This window comes from Pseudophryne corroboree, chromosome 7 (genome assembly GCF_028390025.1).
Source record: "Pseudophryne corroboree isolate aPseCor3 chromosome 7, aPseCor3.hap2, whole genome shotgun sequence".
Classification (NCBI taxonomy): Eukaryota; Metazoa; Chordata; class Amphibia; order Anura; family Myobatrachidae; genus Pseudophryne; species Pseudophryne corroboree.
In genome coordinates this window covers 359962892-359982515 of record NC_086450.1, presented here as the reverse complement: position 1 = coordinate 359982515, position 19624 = coordinate 359962892, and the positions used below count along the sequence as shown (strand labels likewise).

The 19624-nt window shown below is 41.3% G+C and overlaps 1 long non-coding RNA gene across 1 annotated transcript in view; it reads right to left on the bottom strand.

Moving 5' to 3' along the window:
• Positions 1 to 553: 553 nt before the first annotated feature.
• LOC134943703 (uncharacterized) overlaps positions 554 to 19624 on the bottom strand; it is a 192415-nt gene continuing 173344 nt past the window's right edge. Inside the window, exon 2 of the long non-coding RNA XR_010181689.1 lies at positions 554 to 870. This is a non-coding gene — a long non-coding RNA (uncharacterized LOC134943703). The remainder of the gene's footprint in view (positions 871 to 19624) is intronic.

The window sequence follows — 19624 nt, the reverse complement described above, 5'->3', positions numbered from 1 at the left end:
AGGGCTGCTAACCAACGGATTAGGAACACTGCTACAAATCACAATCTGCCCTATGTATTAGATGGATGAGGTTACATGAGCTGTGAATTTAAATACACATATTGGGGGTAATTCCAAGTTGATCGCAGCAGGATTTTTGTTAGCAATTGGGCAAAACCATGTGCACTGCAGGGGAGGCAGATATAACATGTGCAGAGAGAGTTAGATTTGGGTGTGGTGTGTTCAATCTGCAATCTAATTTGCAGTGTAAAAATAAAGCAGCCAGTATTTACCCTGCAGAGAAATAAAATAACCCACCCAAATCTAACTCTTTCTGCACATGTTATATCTGCCTCCCCTGCAGTGCACATGGTTTTGCCCAATTGCTATCAAAAATCCTGCTGCGATCAACTTGGAATTACCCCCATTAAGTGTTGTATAGATACCATATGCTGCAAAGCACAGTACAAGTATTTTTTATCGAGATCCATATCTTAAAATTAGTTACACACTTGAGGTCAATTTAAAAGCAAGAAAAAATGCCCTGGGTTAAAATAGAATAATAATAAATATATTTTTTTAAATTTTAAAACTAGTATTTTATTTTGTAAAAAACAATAAAAAACAATGTTAACAGAATATGTATGATGGGTACAAGTGAATCCACAAAACATAACATATTTTAATGAAAAGAAAAACTTGCATGAATAAAAGTTTGCTCATACGATGACGTGCCAAGCGTCTTAAAGAATCTTCTAGCATACAGCAGAATTTCCTGTAATGTGATTTTGTAGGCGACATTATGAGAGTTGCACAGGTGTAACACTTCTAGTCTTACTCTTGTAACATCGGCAGCTGCTTCTCACAGCAACAAATGGCAATATCTATGTTCTGTAAGACAAAGGCAGAATTAAGAAGTATATTTAAGTTCAATCAATCACTAGTAACCTCCATAAATGCAGAAACTGGACACATCTGGTGTGTGTTTGGATAAAGACTTCTGAGTTGAATCTGGCACATAAAACACATATGAAGAATGAAGTCTTAACTATTGCAATCTCTGTTTAGTCCAAGTCAAAAAGGATGTCTTTCAGGAAGCAAATTGTTTCCTTAGCAGCATAATATAAACCCAGGAAGAAAAATATACACTCCCTCGTTCACCAGAAAACACAAAGTGAAGATAAGAAGAGAAAAACTTTTTGGGAGATTAACTTGACTTTAATATTTCACACATAGATAAAGTCTTTGGCTCCACAAGTTGCATGTACAGTATACATGACTAGGACGCTCCCTTATGTTTGTGTGAAATGTATTTAAGGTTTGTAATTTTGGCTATATATTCATAATTATTTATGTTAATACATTTATTGTTTGAAGAATCCATTCAGCAGAGCCGGCCCTAACCAATATGATGCCCTAGGCAAGATTTTGGCTGGTGCCCCCTAGCACCACCGCTGGTTCCGCCTCTGACCTTGCACCTCTTTCCCAGCACCATCACAACTCACCCATAGCAGTCCTTATTTTGGTGTTTGTACCCCATATACTTTAAATAGGAACAGCTCGTACATTTGGCGCACAGCACAGCAACTTTATTCACATTTGATCTTGCGATAGTGTCCATAATTCATATTACACCCCACAGTAGTATCACTTTACCTTATAAACGTTACTCCTCACAGTAGAGCCCCTTATTCACATTACATTACACTGAATTGCTCCTTATTCACATTACACCACACCCTATTGCTCTTTATTCACATTAGACGACACAGTAGTGCCCTTTCTATATGCAACGCCATATAATAGAGCACCTTATACACAAAATGCCACACATTAGTCATGCATTTATACACACAATTCCACACAGTAATGCCCCTTACACATATGAGACACCGTATTAATTTCCTTATAACCATAATGCACCTTACACATTATGACAACCTTTATTAATGCCCTTTTACACATAATGTCCCTTACACATATGCCGCACATTATTAATGCCCTTATACACATAATGACACACACAGTGCCACCTACACATTTGCTGCACATTATTAGTGCCCCTTTACACATAATGACACACATACAGTAGTACCCTGTTACACATATGCCGCACATTATTAATGCCCTTATACACATAATTACACACAGTGCCCCTTACACATATGTTGCACATTATTGATGCATTTTTACATGACACACATAATGCTACTGTTGCCTTATAGGTAATTGTCTGCACTTAGTATAATATTAGGGCAATGGATATTGTCTGAATCAAAATATAATTCATTATAAATAGGCGATGTTACCATAGTGGACAGTATACTGGATATATATAGTAAGGAATAGATATGAAATAAGTTTGAATGTATGAGGTAATGTTTAGCTGATTTAAGAGATTAGGTTTGTGTATGTGTTTATATAGATATACTGTATATTTGTGTTTTACAGCAAGATGGTAAAAAATAGTGTAGGGAACAGGTTTATTCTGCTCTAGTCATAAATAAGGCCAGAGAGGTTACAGTAAGATCAAGAGTCATTGTAGAGAAAAGGTATTAGGCCATAAATGATAATAGGTATGTGACAGAGCTCTGTTGGTCATTGGAATTCACAGGTGTGCTTACAGTAGATCAGAATCTACTGGTTTGTCTATTGTCCAGTGAAGGTTAAAAGCTAGGGAGTATAAATTAACTACTATGAAAAGAGATCACATCCATTGATAAAACATTGTGTAACCGACCCCAGGAAAACTTGTCAATACAACAGAACTTTGGATGAAAAGACATTCCAGATTTTACAATACTATACTTGCTTAAGGCAGTGTGGACACCACACTTTTATGACACCATGCCTCCGTGAACAGGACACGACAGCCCAGTTCAATGTTTGTTTTATTACACCTTGGAATCTGACAAACCTATAATTACCTATTCCATTGGAAACTATGAGAATATGATAGTTTGAATTGGTAAAATATGAGATAAAAGGACCAGACTTGTAGTTAGGAGTTAGAAGGAAGAGGGAGAGGGAGAAGAAGAAGGAGAAGGAAGGAAGTCAGTCAGGAGGAGAAGTCATGGAGAACATGCAGAAGGAATGATTCTTGGGATGGCAATCTTTAACTTGCAAGTATACATTTTATGTTAGCAATTGAAACTGTTTGTGAAACTTATGTCATGTTGTTTTATGTTATGTAACGAAGGAAGCATATATAATTATAATTAGTATATATATCACTACTGTGTATATCTTATTCTGTACGATTTGATCTGCCTGTAAATAAAGAATCATATAAAAAGAGCGGTAATATTCAAGCTTGAACTCTCTTTAAGGAATCTTAACTTAATAACTTCATAAGTCATATGTATAAGGACTGCATATATGTATCAGCCAATTAGTTTGTAAGCCTGACATAATATATTTGCAGATATATATGATAAATGCATATTAATTGAAATATATCCATATATTAAATACCATATATGATATATTAAATATTAATATTCATAAATATGATTCCATAAAGCAATATTGGCGACCACGAAGGGACTTGTTATTACTGAATCTGATTATCTGATCTATAATATTTATGAGGAGTAGCAGATGCTATAAGCTGGCTACCAAATCTGCAGAATCACGGTGGGGATGTATCTATGAAAATTTATTACCATTGTGTAATGTCAATTTTGTATTCTGTATAACCTAGGATAAATGTGTTAGTGCAATATACGTTATTTTAACTAACATAATATCTATTAGGAAGCAGCACCAAAGGCTATAAGCCTGCTGGCAAAATACAAGATCACAGTGGAATAGGTTACAAATGAGAATAAAGAATTTAAAGGCCTAGAATAGAAAATGTGCACAGTGGAAAAGAGTATTTCCAAATAAATGTATAAATGTACCAGGTATTAGAGTTTAACCTTAAGACACCGGTCAATCTTAAGGAGAGGATACCTTCAGTACTAAAAACAAAGAATATATAAATTTAGCATTGAAATGTTAAAAATGCAAAAGTTTTCTGTAGCATTTAGAAAAATGCGCAGAACTGCGGCTCTAGAAGCCAAACAGAAATGTAAAGAAGAATCAGGTTCACGTCTTCGTAAGGCGTGCCTGACCATTAATGCAAAAATGCATTCGTTATTTAAGTCCCTTAAACAGAAAAATAAACAGAAAAAGTTTGGGGCAGAAGCGAAAAGCCTGACAGTTTGTAATCAAATTGTCAAGATCTCTGATGAAGAGATAACATCCAGCAAGCAAGCTGAGATAGAAACACCAAACAGGAATAGTGTTGAGGTATGTGAAACTCTGTACACAGAGTCTACAGGAGTCAGAAATGACTTAATCAGTCAAGATCCTAAAATTAAGGAAAGTTACATGTTGCAGGACTGCATCAATGTGCAGCGCATGGAGTCTGCTATGGTCACACAGACCACCAGCAGAACAGCCTCTGTGGTAAAGGAAGAAAGTAGCAATGTGCCGGATGTGTCTATCATCAGACAGCACATTAATGTAAAGGAGGTAGCAGCAATAGGAGATGTCCCCTATACTGTGTCTAGTAAGGGGGAAGATCATTGTAACTCAGATTATGAGTATTCTGCTGAATACACTCTCAGAGTTCCCAATGTAAATGAAGAATTTGTTATGCCCTTAGGCAAAGGTGAATTGTCAGCAGATTTAAACACTGATAGCAGCAGTACAGTGCACACAGGGGTGGGGAAGTTCCCCATGGTGAAAACTCCCATGGCAACCAGAGTTGCAAACCTTGAAATGTATTCACCTGGAAACATGTTTAAAGGGAAAATCCATGAAATTAATTCAGGAATGCATGTTTACAAACAAAGTTCCCAAACTTATGTAACCCCCACAGAGCACTCAGAGACTTCTAGTGATGGTGCAAATGTTTGCATGCTCTCAGAGAGACCACATGCAGAGTGTCATTCTGCAAACCACACACCAATTAACAATGACAAAAAGGATCACCAGGATGAAAATGTTTTTATGCCCTGGTGCCATAACCATTTTATTACAGGTGTGGAAAGACAGAAAGCCCTGGGACCTGCAATACATATTTGGCAAAGTTTAACAAGTTTCTCTCCCCACAAAAGTAGGTTTTTTCAGAAGCTCCAAGATTCTTCCAAACTAAGGAGCCACACCAAGCAGCAAACGCTATGGTTAAAGACAGTCTGGGACCAGGCTGCATCACAAGGGAGTATGGTCACAAGTGAATACGGTAGTATCATTCCTTTACTTGTTAGATCCAATGAAGCCATTGTTTGCTTTGATGTTCAAACAGCCACAGTTTCCAAATTAAACCTGCATCATATCTGCAGCGACAATTGTGCTGTCATTGACACACAATGTGACAGGAAAGATTGGCACAGGCCAGAAACAATTGTTTGTTTGTTATTCAATCGTTAAAAGACACATTTGTAAATTCTGTACCTGATAACATGCAGCAGATAGGACAGAATGCATAGCAAGCTATGTTAAATCACTGTATAAATATCTGTGATAGTCATTGTATGTATTTTTGTTTGATTCATAGTAATCCTGGCAACCTGTATACAGAATGGTGCAAGACTCCAAAAAGACTCCAATTTACAAGGGAAAAGGTCTTCATTAACCCTTTCATCGCTGCTATCCAGCAAAATCTACATAGCATCCCTAAAGACTGATATATGGACAAATCCTCAAGGAGTTTTCCAGTTTCACAAGAAAGGGGAAGGTTTTCATTAACCCTTTCATCACAAGTAATCATTACTTGTCTTTCAAACTACATGTACACTCCCACAACAGTGTACAGCACATCTCATCACTGTGATTATACAGAACTGTCTCATCCCTTCATATACCTTAATCACATATATGTAAACATTTGTCTGAGATATATTTTATATCATTGCATATATACCTTGTAAATATTTTATGTTTTTTTTATATATTACACAATAGATACTACCTATGCTTCCTTCGTAAAAGCTTCAAAAGTAATTAAATATCTAATACAGGATGGTATACCACGTTATAACAAATTGGGCCGAGATTATTAAGTGGGATGAATAATTCTCTTAATAAAGACTGTCACAAGTCTAAGATAATTATTTGTAGCATAACAGGGTCACTGTATATGCACATGGCTGCATATAAAATAATATTGGATGGAATTAGATATATTTAAAGCCATTCCTAAATGATATTTAATATCTGTTTGAAGCAAAATTATATTCATTTATTGTATTGATAGGATGTTACTATATACACATCAAAAGCATTTTAAATAATTATTAGTCAAAATATAGGTAGGATAGAAAACGCCTTTATATGGGTTAAACTGGTATAAGTTTATGTAAGATTGAGATGTATAAATAGGTACAAGGTAGAATAAGGAGATTTAAGACTGCATGGTAATTTATTCAGTGAGGAAATACAGAACAGAGTAGGTGTACTACTCACAGCCATTTGTGGTACTATTGCCCGAAGACAATTAAGACCTACTATTAACAAGCAAGGAAAGAAAGAAAGAAAGAAAAAAAAAAAAAAAGACTGTTTCATATATGCCTGTTCTATTCAAAATCACAACCTGTTTGTGCAAAAGCAATATGGACACTGGTCACAACTGCGGCATTGGATAAACGCAAAGGAAACAGAACTGCTAAAGACTGTATAAAGACTATTACTATTACTGAGGGTCGTCACAAGTACTGAATGTTCAAGACACAGCACTCGACGTACACAGCCCTCTGCCTCAAACAGCGAAATGGCAAGCAAAGGAGCAGCTGCTACGAAGAATTCTACTTCTAGTAATGGTGCAAATGTTGCAAACGCAAGGCCATAATGCAAACGCAAGGCATCTCCAATTGCAAGCAAACCACGCAGATGACAGTCTTATCCCAGTAAATTGCTACATACAAGAACAGCAAAAATGTCCAAACGTACTGATCCAGATACAGAAAAAAAGGTCTACAATTGGGCTATGGTATTCCAAATGTCTGTAGAAATTAGTTTTCCTCATGAATACTGAATAAAAACCTCAGTTTTGTCTGCTTTAGTTAAAAAGTAGAATAAGGTTAGGTAAGCTAAGAATTTTTAGAGATTTTTAAAATCATAATGGTTATTATTATTACACTTATGGTATATATTATGGTTACAACGAAAGTTATGTTTGAAGGAATATTTTGAAATGTATTTGGAAGCAATTACGCTAGTTTAATGTGTGGCCAATCAAAAGAATTTCTCATGGCCACAAGGGGGCGACTGTTGCCTTATAGGTAATTGTCTGCACTTAGTATAATATTAGGGCAATGGATATTGTCTGAATCAAAATATAATTCATTATAAATAGGCGATGTTACCATAGTGGACAGTATACTGGATATATATAGTAAGGAATAGATATGAAATAAGTTTGAATGTATGAGGTAATGTTTAGCTGATTTAAGAGATTAGGTTTGTGTATGTGTTTATATAGATATACTGTATATTTGTGTTTTACAGCAAGATGGTAAAAAATAGTGTAGGGAACAGGTTTATTCTGCTCTAGTCATAAATAAGGCCAGAGAGGTTACAGTAAGATCAAGAGTCATTGTAGAGAAAAGGTATTAGGCCATAAATGATAATAGGTATGTGACAGAGCTCTGTTGGTCATTGGAATTCACAGGTGTGCTTACAGTAGATCAGAATCTACTGGTTTGTCTATTGTCCAGTGAAGGTTAAAAGCTAGGGAGTATAAATTAACTACTATGAAAAGAGATCACATCCATTGATAAAACATTGTGTAACCGACCCCAGGAAAACTTGTCAATACAACAGAACTTTGGATGAAAAGACATTCCAGATTTTACAATACTATACTTGCTTAAGGCAGTGTGGACACCACACTTTTATGACACCATGCCTCCGTGAACAGGACACGACAGCCCAGTTCAATGTTTGTTTTATTACACCTTGGAATCTGACAAACCTATAATTACCTATTCCATTGGAAACTATGAGAATATGATAGTTTGAATTGGTAAAATATGAGATAAAAGGACCAGACTTGTAGTTAGGAGTTAGAAGGAAGAGGGAGAGGGAGAAGAAGAAGGAGAAGGAAGGAAGTCAGTCAGGAGGAGAAGTCATGGAGAACATGCAGAAGGAATGATTCTTGGGATGGCAATCTTTAACTTGCAAGTATACATTTTATGTTAGCAATTGAAACTGTTTGTGAAACTTATGTCATGTTGTTTTATGTTATGTAACGAAGGAAGCATATATAATTATAATTAGTATATATATCACTACTGTGTATATCTTATTCTGTACGATTTGATCTGCCTGTAAATAAAGAATCATATAAAAAGAGCGGTAATATTCAAGCTTGAACTCTCTTTAAGGAATCTTAACTTAATAACTTCATAAGTCATATGTATAAGGACTGCATATATGTATCAGCCAATTAGTTTGTAAGCCTGACATAATATATTTGCAGATATATATGATAAATGCATATTAATTGAAATATATCCATATATTAAATACCATATATGATATATTAAATATTAATATTCATAAATATGATTCCATAAAGCAATACTCCTTACACATATTCTGAACACTACTGCACAACCAACCCACTCACATGCACACAGCACTCACACTGCTACTAACACTGTGACCTCTGCCTCTGCTTGGATACAGATGTGTCCTCATAAATCTTGCCTCAATGATAACGTCGGGCACGTTTTTTTTAATGAAAATGCATCTTATTTGCATTGCTATGTGGCTAGAATGCACAAGCAGCTTCTGCTGATTAAAATGGTATGCAGCATGCCTATATACTGTGTGAGACTGTGGCTGTATCTGCATATGAAATGCTACACTCAGAATATAGGCATGCCGCATATCATTTTAATCAGCAGAAGCTGCTGATGCCCCTAGGCATATCAGATGCCCTAGGCAATTGCCTAGTTTGCCTATACCTATGGCCGGCTCTGCCATTCAGTATATATATATATATATATATATATAGAGAGAGAGAGAGGATTGTATAGCTCGGCACTCCCTCGATTGAGTCCGTGCCCCGGTGCCTTCAGGAAGATTACTCAATATATATATAATAAAGGAAATAAATGCTGCGGCACTCAGGGTCTTATAACAGAAGATGTGTATTGGTAAACAATTACATCAACAACGCGTTGGTGCGTTGTTGATGTAATTGTTTACCAATACACATCTTCTGTTATAAGACCCTGAGTGCCGCAGCATTTATTTCCTTTATATATGAATAAACACAAATTCCCAAGTGCGCTAAAGTGGAATGTAATTACACAGTTCTTCCAGCGTTATTTTCGTCGGAATGTAGACTGGAGGGTATTTAAATCTGGGGACCTGTAACAGACACCCCTCACCAAATAGTCACCCAAACAAGAGGCCAACAGGTTCTGTGATTTCCACATGCAGCCAAATCTCTCCCAGGATCTATTCTGTGAGACCTATTGAGGAAGCCACACCACTTATACTTTTGAGATTGTTAAACCAGCTATATAATTCTTGAATTTCGTTGTACGTTGGTCAACGTCCGAATCAGAAATAGTCTTGAATTTAAACTTGGACACCACACTTTAGGTAGTTTGCAAAAATGCCGACATATGGTTGTCAGCACTCCTAAGAGATTATAACCAATAGTATTCCTAGGCGACCCTGTAAGGATTTACGCCCAATTAGTTTTAAGGTAGTGATAATGTCAATTATTACCTTTAAACATGAAGCTATATACTAATACCGTGGGGCCGTTATGGCCGCTAGACCACGTGCACGTGCTACGCACTATGTACGCTATTTGCGTACAGAGTCCCGCACGTAATACGCACTTGGCGTACACACGCTGCGCTGAGTGTACGGATTACACACAGCGGGCGCACACACAGTGGATAACCTTTAAACCTTGCTAATAAAACACAGTGAGAATATACTTATACTCTAAACCTTAATAACCAAGTACTGTAATGATGTAACGATTAGGAACCTTAACAAGGTGTATGCTGTTTGAGCAATTGAGACGCTGAGAAAAGCCCTTTGCAGTAAACAGTGAAAACACAAGACCTGGTTTGGATTTAAAAACCACAGCAGCTCTAACACCGCCGTGGATGGTTTAGAGAAAAGGGGAAACACAATACAAGTTATACACTACAAACTAACATGGAAATCTAAACAGAATAACAGAGAATAATACATGAACAATAGCGAACAATCGCAAACAAGAGTGAACAGAATGAGAACACAATGGGAACAAATGGCGAACAAAATGGCTACAGAGAATAATACATACGTGGGGATGATTCGCATGCGCGACCTGGATCCAGTCCTCAGCATTCAGGGAGAAAGCCTTCAGAGAGAGTGAGTCTGGCCAGGCAATGGTGGTCTTTATATAGCACAACATACATTCACAATACAATGGTACCTTGTATCTCATTGTTCATTGGACACAGGGATGTGTCTCCACATTATAGCAAAGGTCATAGGTGGATTTGAACAGGTGGGCTGTGTCTTTCCCCAACTGCTCTGGTGGGAGGTATCCTCAGGATTCCCGCCGCATGTGTAATTTACAGCAAATACAGTTAATGTTCATAAACTACATTTGTACATAACTATATGCAGGAGCGAGCGATCCTTTCCTAACTAGCATCGGAATGTTACTCTTAAAATACCCTACAGCTGGATACTAGACACCACCTTTCAACCTTTGTCTGACCCTTCCTATCATGTAAAGAGGAATCCCTCTGTCCAGGAACAGTTTAAACTAAACATACTTGCTGACATTGTCTAGGGGAATATTTACTACAAAACACACTATATGGGTTAAATATGCTACGATCGAGTCGCACGCTAGACGCTTACAAACTCTACCGTAAATGCGCATACCACGCGCGTGATCGCCGGAGCGATCTTACGCAAATTGCGGATATGTGCACGCACGGCAGAGTGTGTGCACGCGCAGCGGGCATGTGCATGAGGGGTTAGTACAAGGCATATGCATCAGGATATTTTTCGACTTTGACAGTAGTTTATACAAAACACCATTATCCAACCGATTACACATTTAAGAAAGAATACCTCTTAAGCTCTAATCAGGAGCCCTGATATAAGAGCTTCATCCACTAAGTCCAGATATAGGAGATTCTGAATAATCGTACATTAGAGGTTATGATCCTTTATATTAATTAATCATGAGCAAATTAGCCTTTTCCTATATTCGGTAGGTACTGTTTACATACCACATACATATAATTTTCCCAATTTGAAGTAGCAGTTTTTCTCAAATAGTCCACTATTTTTATTTTATTTCCCCCCCCAAACAAGTTACCCCTGATGAAGTCGATAAGACGAAACGCGTTGGGTTTGTCAGTCAGAGAATCACAACCTAGTCTGTAAAGATACTCCCTGTCGAGCTCGCACCTTGCAGAAGGTGAGGGGATATCTAGATTCCATCTTACAAACGTGTTGGCTGTGTACTCTTTAAGTTGCATTTTATTGACACAATTTTATACTTTGAACTGTGTGTACGTTATTAAAATAACTTTTTACTAATTGGCCTGTTGGCCTCTTGTTTGGGTGACTATTTGATGAGGGGTGTCTGTTACAGGTCCCCAGATTTAAATACCCTCCAGTCTACATTCCGACGAAAATAACGCTGGAAGAACTGTGTAATTACATTCCACTTTAGCGCACTTGGGAATTTGTGTTTATTCTTGTATGCTTTTGAGGTCTCCCAACAAAGATCTCTCCCGTGGTGCCGCTTCTAGGTTGGCGCGAGATAAAGATACTACTGTGTTTTATATATATATATATATATATATATATATATATATATATATATATATATATATATATATATATAATTATATTATTATATATATGCACCTTGACAAAGGGGCTACGGGCCCCGAAACGTTGGTTTTTGTGATGCTTATTTAAATTGCACTAAATGAAGATTTTTTCACCTAAAGACCTGGAGTGACGCCATCTTTTCCTTTGTTTGTTTATACATACCGCTGTGGAGGGCACCCAGGCAGCTATATATTTAGGACCAGGAGTGCTGGGCATTATCTCTGTTTTATATATATATATATATATATATATATATATATATATACATACACACACAGTATAATAGGATTTTAATACCTACCGGTAAATCCTTTTCTCTTAGTCCGTAGAGGATGCTTCAAGAACCATGGGGTATAGACGGGATCCACAGGAGACATGGGCACTTTAAGACTTTGAATGGGTGTGAACTGGCTCCTCCCTCTATGCCCCTCCTCCAGACTCCAGTTTAAGTAACTGTGCCCAGGGAGACGGACATTCCGAGGAAAGAGTTTATTGTTAAACCACGGTGAGCATCTTACCAGCTCACACCTCCAGTATGCCGCAGAACGTGGCATTCAATAGAACACCATCCGACGACATGAAGAATATGCCGCAATACATAAAGCGTAACACAACCTGCATGTAAACACAACCAATAACAGCATAACGCATGCCATGGCATGAATATCATCAGCAACAGGCTGACTTAAACGCAACACACCATGTGTGTAAACATACCCAATAACTGCAGATACAGTACGCACTGGGACGGGCGCCCAGCATCCTCTACGGACTAAGAGAAAAGGATTTACCGGTAGGTATTAAAATCCTATTTTCTCATACGTCCTAGAGGATGCTGGGGATGCTTCAAGAACCATGGGGTTTATACCAAAGCTCTTGAACGGGCGGGAGAGTGCAGATGACTCTGCAGCACCGATTGACCCAACAAGAGGTCCTCAACAGCCAGGGTATCAAACTTGTAAAACTTCTCAAAGGTGTTTGAACCCGACCAAGTAACTGCTCGGCAAAGCCGGAATGACGAGACCCCTCGTGCAGCCGCCCAGGATGAGCCCACCTTTCTGGTAGAATGGGCCTTAACCGATTTCGGTAACGGCAATCCAGCCGTAGAATGAGCTTGCAGAATTGTATTACAGGTCCAGTGTGCAATAGTCTGCTTGGAAGCAATCTTGTTGGGATCATACAGGACAACAGAGCCTTCAGAGCCTCCATTGTCCTAATCTGAGTCGTTCTGGCGACATTGAGACAAAGCCGCTGATTCAGACACCTGCCTTGCAGATGCCAAGGCCAACATCATGACCACTTTCCAAATAAGGAATTTGCACTCAACCTTATGTAAAGGTTTTTAAACCAATGAGATTGCAGGAACTGCCACACCACGTTAAGATCCCATGGTGCCACTGGGGGCACAAAGGGAGGTTGGCTGTGCAGCACTCCTTCCACGAAGGTCTGAACTTCTGGAAACGAGGCCAATTCTTTCTGAAAGAAAATTGACAAGCCTGAAATTTGTACTTTAATGGAGCCTAACTTTAGGCCCACATCCACACCTGCTTGCAAAAAATGGAGAAAACGCCCCAGCTGAAATACTTCCGTAGGAGCCTTCGTGGATTCACACCAAGACACATATTTTCTCCAAACACGGTGATAATGTCTCGCCGTTACTTCTTTTCTAGTCTGAAGTAGTGTGGGAATGACTTCACTGGGAATACCCTTTCGGGCTAGGATTTGGCGTGCAACCGCCATGCCGTCAAACGCAGCCGCGGTAAGTCTTGATACACGCACGGTCCTTGCTGTAACAGGTCCTCTCGTAAAGGAAGAGGCCAGGGATCTCCTATGAGTAATTCCTGAAGATCCGGATACCAGGCCCTGCTTGGCCAGTCTGGAACAATGAATATTGCCTGAACCCTTGTTCTTCTTGATCTTTATCACCTTTGGAATGAGTGGAAGTGGAGGGAACACATAGACCGACGGAAACACCCATGGTGTCACTAGGGCGTCCACTGCCATTGCTTGAGGGTCCCTCGACCTGAAACAATATCTCTGAAGTTTCTTGTTGAAGCGAGACGCCATCATGTCTATTTGAGGAATTCTCCAACGACGTGTCACTTCTGTGAAGACCTCTTGATGAAGAAACCACTCTCCTGGATGGAGATCGTGTCTGCTGAGGAAGTCTGCTTCCCAGTTGTCCATGCCCTGAACGAAGACTGCTGACAGAGCGCTTGCATGTCTTTCCGCCCAACGAAGGGGGTAATTCCAAGTTGATAGCAGCAGGAACATTTTTAGCAGTTGGGCAAAACCATGTGCACTGCAGAGGGGGCAGATATAACATGTGCAGAGAGAGTTAGATTTGGGTGTGGTGTGTTCAATCTGCAATCTAAATTGCAGTGTAAAAATAAAGCAGCCAGTATTTACCCTGCACAGAAACAAAATAACCCACCCAAATCTAACTCTCTCTGCAAATGTTATATCTGCCCCCCCTGCAGTGCACATGGTTTTGCCCAACTGCTAAAAATGTTCCTGCTGCGATCAACTTTGAATTACCCCCGAAGAACTTTAGTGGCCTCCGCCATTGCCGCTCTGCTCTTTGTTCCGCCCTGGTGGTTTATGTACGCCACTGCTGTTATGTTGTCCGACTGAATCAAGACGGGCAGACCGCGAAGAAGATGTTCCACTTGCAGAAGGCCGTTGTAAATAGCCCTTAATTCCAGAATGTTTATGGGGGTCATTCCGAGTTGTTCGCTCATTGCCGATTTTCGCTATACTGCGATTAGTCGCTTACTGCGCATGCGCAAGGTTCGCAGAGCGCATGCGCTTAGTTATTTTACACAAAAGTTAGGTATTTTACTCACGGCATAACAAAGCTTTTTCATCGCTGTGCTGATCGTAGTGTGATTGACAGGAAGTGGGTGTTTCTGGGCGGAAACTGGCCGTTTTAAGGGAGTGTGCGGAAAAACGCAGGCGTTCGAGTTGCAAAATGCAGGAGTGGCTGGAGAAACGGGGGAGTGGTTGTGCAAACGCTGGGTGTGTGTGTGACGTCAAACCAGGAACGAAAAGGACTGAGCTGGTCGCAATGGCTGAGTAAGTCTGGAGCTACTCAGAAACTGCGGGGTAATCGTTACGAGAAAATTAGCGAAGCTTTCGTTAGCAATTTTGCTATGCCAAGATACACTCCCAGAGGGCGGCGGCTTAGCGTGTGCAATGCTGCTAAAAGCAGCTAGCGAGCGAACAACTCGGAATCACCCACTATGTGCAGACAAGCTTCCTGGCTTGACCATTTTCCCTGGAAATTTTTCCCCCTGAATGACTGCTCCCCAGCCTCGGAGACTTGCATCCATGGACACCAGGATCCAATCCTGGATCCCGAACCTTCGTCCCTCTAGGAGGTGAGGACTGTGCAGCCACCACAGGAGAGAGATTCTGGTCCTGTAAGATAGGATTATTTTCCGGTGCATGTGCAGACCCAGACCACATGTCCAACTGGTCCCGCTAAAACCACTCTGGCATTTAACCTGCTCACTGAATGGCCTCGTAGGCCGCAACCATCTTTTTCATCAACTGAACTTATTGATGGATTGACACTGTTGCAGATCTGACCCGACTGAATCCTCAGAGCTTTTTCCACTGGAAGAAACAAACTCAACAGTTCTGTATCTAACATTATTCCCAACGCCGACAACCGCGTCGTTGGGATCAACAGTGATTCTGGCAAGTTCAGGAGCCAACCACTTTGTTGAAGAACTGTCAGGGACAAAGCAACGTTTTGCACCACTTGTTTCTTGACCTCACCGTACTCAGGAGAGCGTCCCAGTACAGAATAATAATGACTCTTTTACTATTGAAGGAAAACCATCATACCGCCATCACTCCGGTGAATTGGTAATGACAATCCTGAATAGCAAACCCAGGTAAGCCTAATGTGGAAGAAACCATACTTAGACCCTCTTTCTCCTTTTACAGATTGGAGATCCCTGCCCTGAGATATTCCATCTTGTAGTTCAACTTCTTAAGTAGAAATTTTTGGGATTTTAGATATAGGATTGTTCTGACCGAGCCGTCCGGCCTCAGAAGCACAAAAAAGCTTGAATAACAGCTTTTTTTGTGTGTGACCAGGACAGCAGGACAATGACCTGATCCTGACACAACTCTTGTATGGCATCGCATACTACCTCCCCGTCCAGAGGAGAATCGGTAAGGTCTATTTGAAAAATCAGTGAGGGGAATCGTCTGGAAACTCCAGTATGTCCCCCTTGAGACTCTATTCTCAAACTCACTGGTCCATGTCCATTCCAGGACTGACTGAAGAGTATTAGACGTGGTCCCACCGGTGTGGGCTCCCTCAAGATAGACCCAGCGTCATGCGGTGGATGTGGCAGAAACAGAGGATGATTTCTGCTTCTGCGAACTTGAAAAAGGCTGCTGACCTCTTACCTTTTCACCTTCCTCTACCTGCAAAGAAAGGGAAAACCGTATCCATTCGGTCGAAATGACTGCATCCTACAAAAATGTGTCACCAACTGTTGTGAGGGAACATAGCTCAAGAAGGTAGACTTACTAGTGGTATCTGCCGAGATCAACTTAACAAGCCATCCCCAAACCAGGTTTCACCTTCATAGGGAAGAGACTCCAGTTCTTCTCGGAGTCAGCCTCAGCATTCCATTGGTGAATCCACAACGCCCTCCTAGTCGAGACCGCCATGGAATTGGCCCGCGAACCCAAGAGTCCTATATCCCTTGTAGTCGCACAGCAGTATGCTGCAATGATATAGACATGACTCAACTTAAGGAGTACCCTGCATACAACTACTCCCCCATGCGTACGTAATGCAAGTATAATCAACGTACATGCGGCACATAATTAGAGTATCACATATCTCCCTGCATACGTTCCTTGTGACAGGGCCCCGTGCAGAACAGGGGGAGACTCACTTTATTCTATCCACGGCGGGAAAAGAATAAACACTCGGAATCCTTGACCCAGAGTTTTTTCAACAGAGCGCTCAGCACATGAGAAGGAATAACTTTACCATAGCATTCATTATAATTTCTCATACGTCCTAGAGGATGCTGGGGACTCCGTAAGGACCATGGGGTATAGACGGGCTCCGCAGGAGACATGGGCACTATAAAGAACATTAGATGGGTGTGCACTGGCTCCTCCCTCTATGCCCCTCCTCCAGACCTCAGTTAGATCCTGTGCCCAGAGGAGACTGGGTGCACTACAGGGGAGCTCTCCTGAGTTTCTCTGAAAAAGACTTTTGTTAGGTTTTTTATTTTCAGGGAGCACTGCTGGCAACAGGCTCCCTGCATTGTGGGACTGAGGGGAGAGAAGCAGACCTACTTAAATGATAGGCTCTGCTTCTTAGGCTACTGGACACCATTAACTCCAGAGGGTCGGAACGCAGGTCTCACCCTCGCTGTTCATCCCGGAGCCGCGCCGCCGTCCTCCTCACAGAGCCGGAAGATAGAAGCCGGGTGAGTATAAGAAGAAAGAAGACTTCAAAGGCGGCAGAAGACTTCAGATCTTCTCTGAGGTAACGTGCGCCATTGCTCACACACACACACACACACACACACACACACACAGCGGGCACTGAAGGGTGCAGGGTGCAGAGGGGGCGCCCTGGGCAGCAATAATAAACCTCTAGGGACTGGCTAACATATATATATGCTGCGGAGGCAGTATATTAAATAATCCCCCGCCAGTATTGGAAATTTGAGCGGGACCGAAGCCCGCCACTGAGGGGGCGGAGCTTGATCCTCCAGATCTAACCAGCGCCATTTTCTCCACAGCATACTGCAGAGAAGCTGGCTCTCCGGACTCTCCCCTGCTAAACACGGTGACAGAGGGCAAAAAAGAGGGGGGGGGGGATTTAAGTGGCACAGTGAGTGTAAAAAAATATATATATATATATATATATATATATATATATATATATAACAGCGCTGTTTTAACTGGGAATTTTGTTTCCAGTGTCAGGTGGCGCTGGGTGTGTGCTGGCATACTCTCTCTCTGTCTCTCCGAAGTGCCTTATTGGGGAACGGTCTCCATATAGATATATCCCTGAGTGTGTGGGGGTGTCGGTACGCGTGTGTCGGCATGTCTGAAGCGGAAGGCTCATCTAAGGAGGAGGTGGAGCAGATAATTGTGGTGTCTCCATCGGCAACACCGACACCTGATTGGTTGGATATGTTGAATGTTTTAAATGCAAATGTGTCTTTATTACATCAGAGATTGGACAAAGCAGAGTCCAGGGATAGAACAGGGAGTCAATCCATGGCTTTGACTGTGTCACAGGGCCCTTCAGGGTCTCAGAAACGTCCCCTGTCCCAAGTAGCAGACACTGATACCGACACGGGTTCTGACTCCAGTGTCAACTACGATGATGCGAGGTTACACCCAAGTGTGGCCAAAAGTATTCATTATATGATTAATGCAATAAAGGATGTTTTACATATCACAGATGACCCTCTGTCCCTGACAAGAGGGTACACATGTTTAACGAAAAGAAACCTGAGGTAACCTTTCCCCCATCTCATGATCTGAACGCGTTATTTGAAAAGGCTTGGGAAACTCCAGACAAGAAACTGCAGATTCCCAAGAGAATTCTTATGGCGTATCCTTTCCCTGCGCAGGACAGGTTACGGTGGGAATCCTCACCCAGGGTGGACAAGGCGTTAACGCGCTTGTCCAAAAAGGTGGCGCTACCGTCTCCAGACACGGCAGCCCTCAAGGATACTGCTGATCGCAGACAGGAAACTACCTTAACATCAATTTCTACACATACGGGTGCCTTGCTCAGACCGGCAATAGCGTCGGCTTGGGTTTGTAGCGCTGTTGCGGCTTGGACGGATACTTTGTCAGCTGACATTGATACCCTGGATAGGGATACCATTTTATTGACCTTAGGTCACATTAAAGACGCAGTCTTATATATGAGAGACGCTCAGAGAGACGTTGGTCTGCTAGGTTCGAGAGCAAACGCCATGGCGATTTCTGCTAGGCGAGCCCTGTGGACCCGCCAATGGTCGGGTGATGCCGACTCAAAGAGGCATATGGAAGTTTTGCCTTACAAAGGTGAGGATTTATTTGGGGAAGATCTCGCGGACCTGGTTTCCACAGCTACTGCGGGTAAATCTACTTTTTTACCTTATGTTTCCCCACAGCAAAAGAAAATGCCGCAATATCAGATGCAGTCCTTTCGGTCGCATAAGAGGTCGGGGCTCTTCCTTCCTTGCCAGAGGTAAGGGTAGAGGGAAAAGACTGCCTGCTACGGCTAGTTCCCAGGAGCGGAAGTCCTCCCCGGCTTCTACTAAATCCACCGCATGACGCTAGGGCTCCACTGAGGGAGTCCGAGCCGGTGGGGGCACGTCTTCGACTCTTCAGCCACGTCTGGGTTCAGTCAGACGTGGATCCTTGGGCAATGGAAATTGTATCCCAAGGTTACAAGCTGGAATTCGAAGACGTGCCTCCTCGCCGGTTTTTCAAATCGGCTTTACCAGCTTCTTCCCCAGAAAGGGCGATAGTTTTAGCTGCAATTCAAAAACTGTGTCAACAACAAGTGGTTGTCGAGGTTCCCCTAGTTCAACAGGGGAAGGGGTACTATTCAACCCTATTTGTGGTCCCGAAACCGGATGGCTCGGTCAGACTCATTCTAAATTTAAAATCCCTAAACCTGTACTTGAAAAAGTTCAAATTCAAGATGGAATCGCTCCAGGCAGTTATCTCCAGCCTGGAAGGGGGGGATTTTATGGTGTCACTGGACATAAAGGACGCATACCTTCAT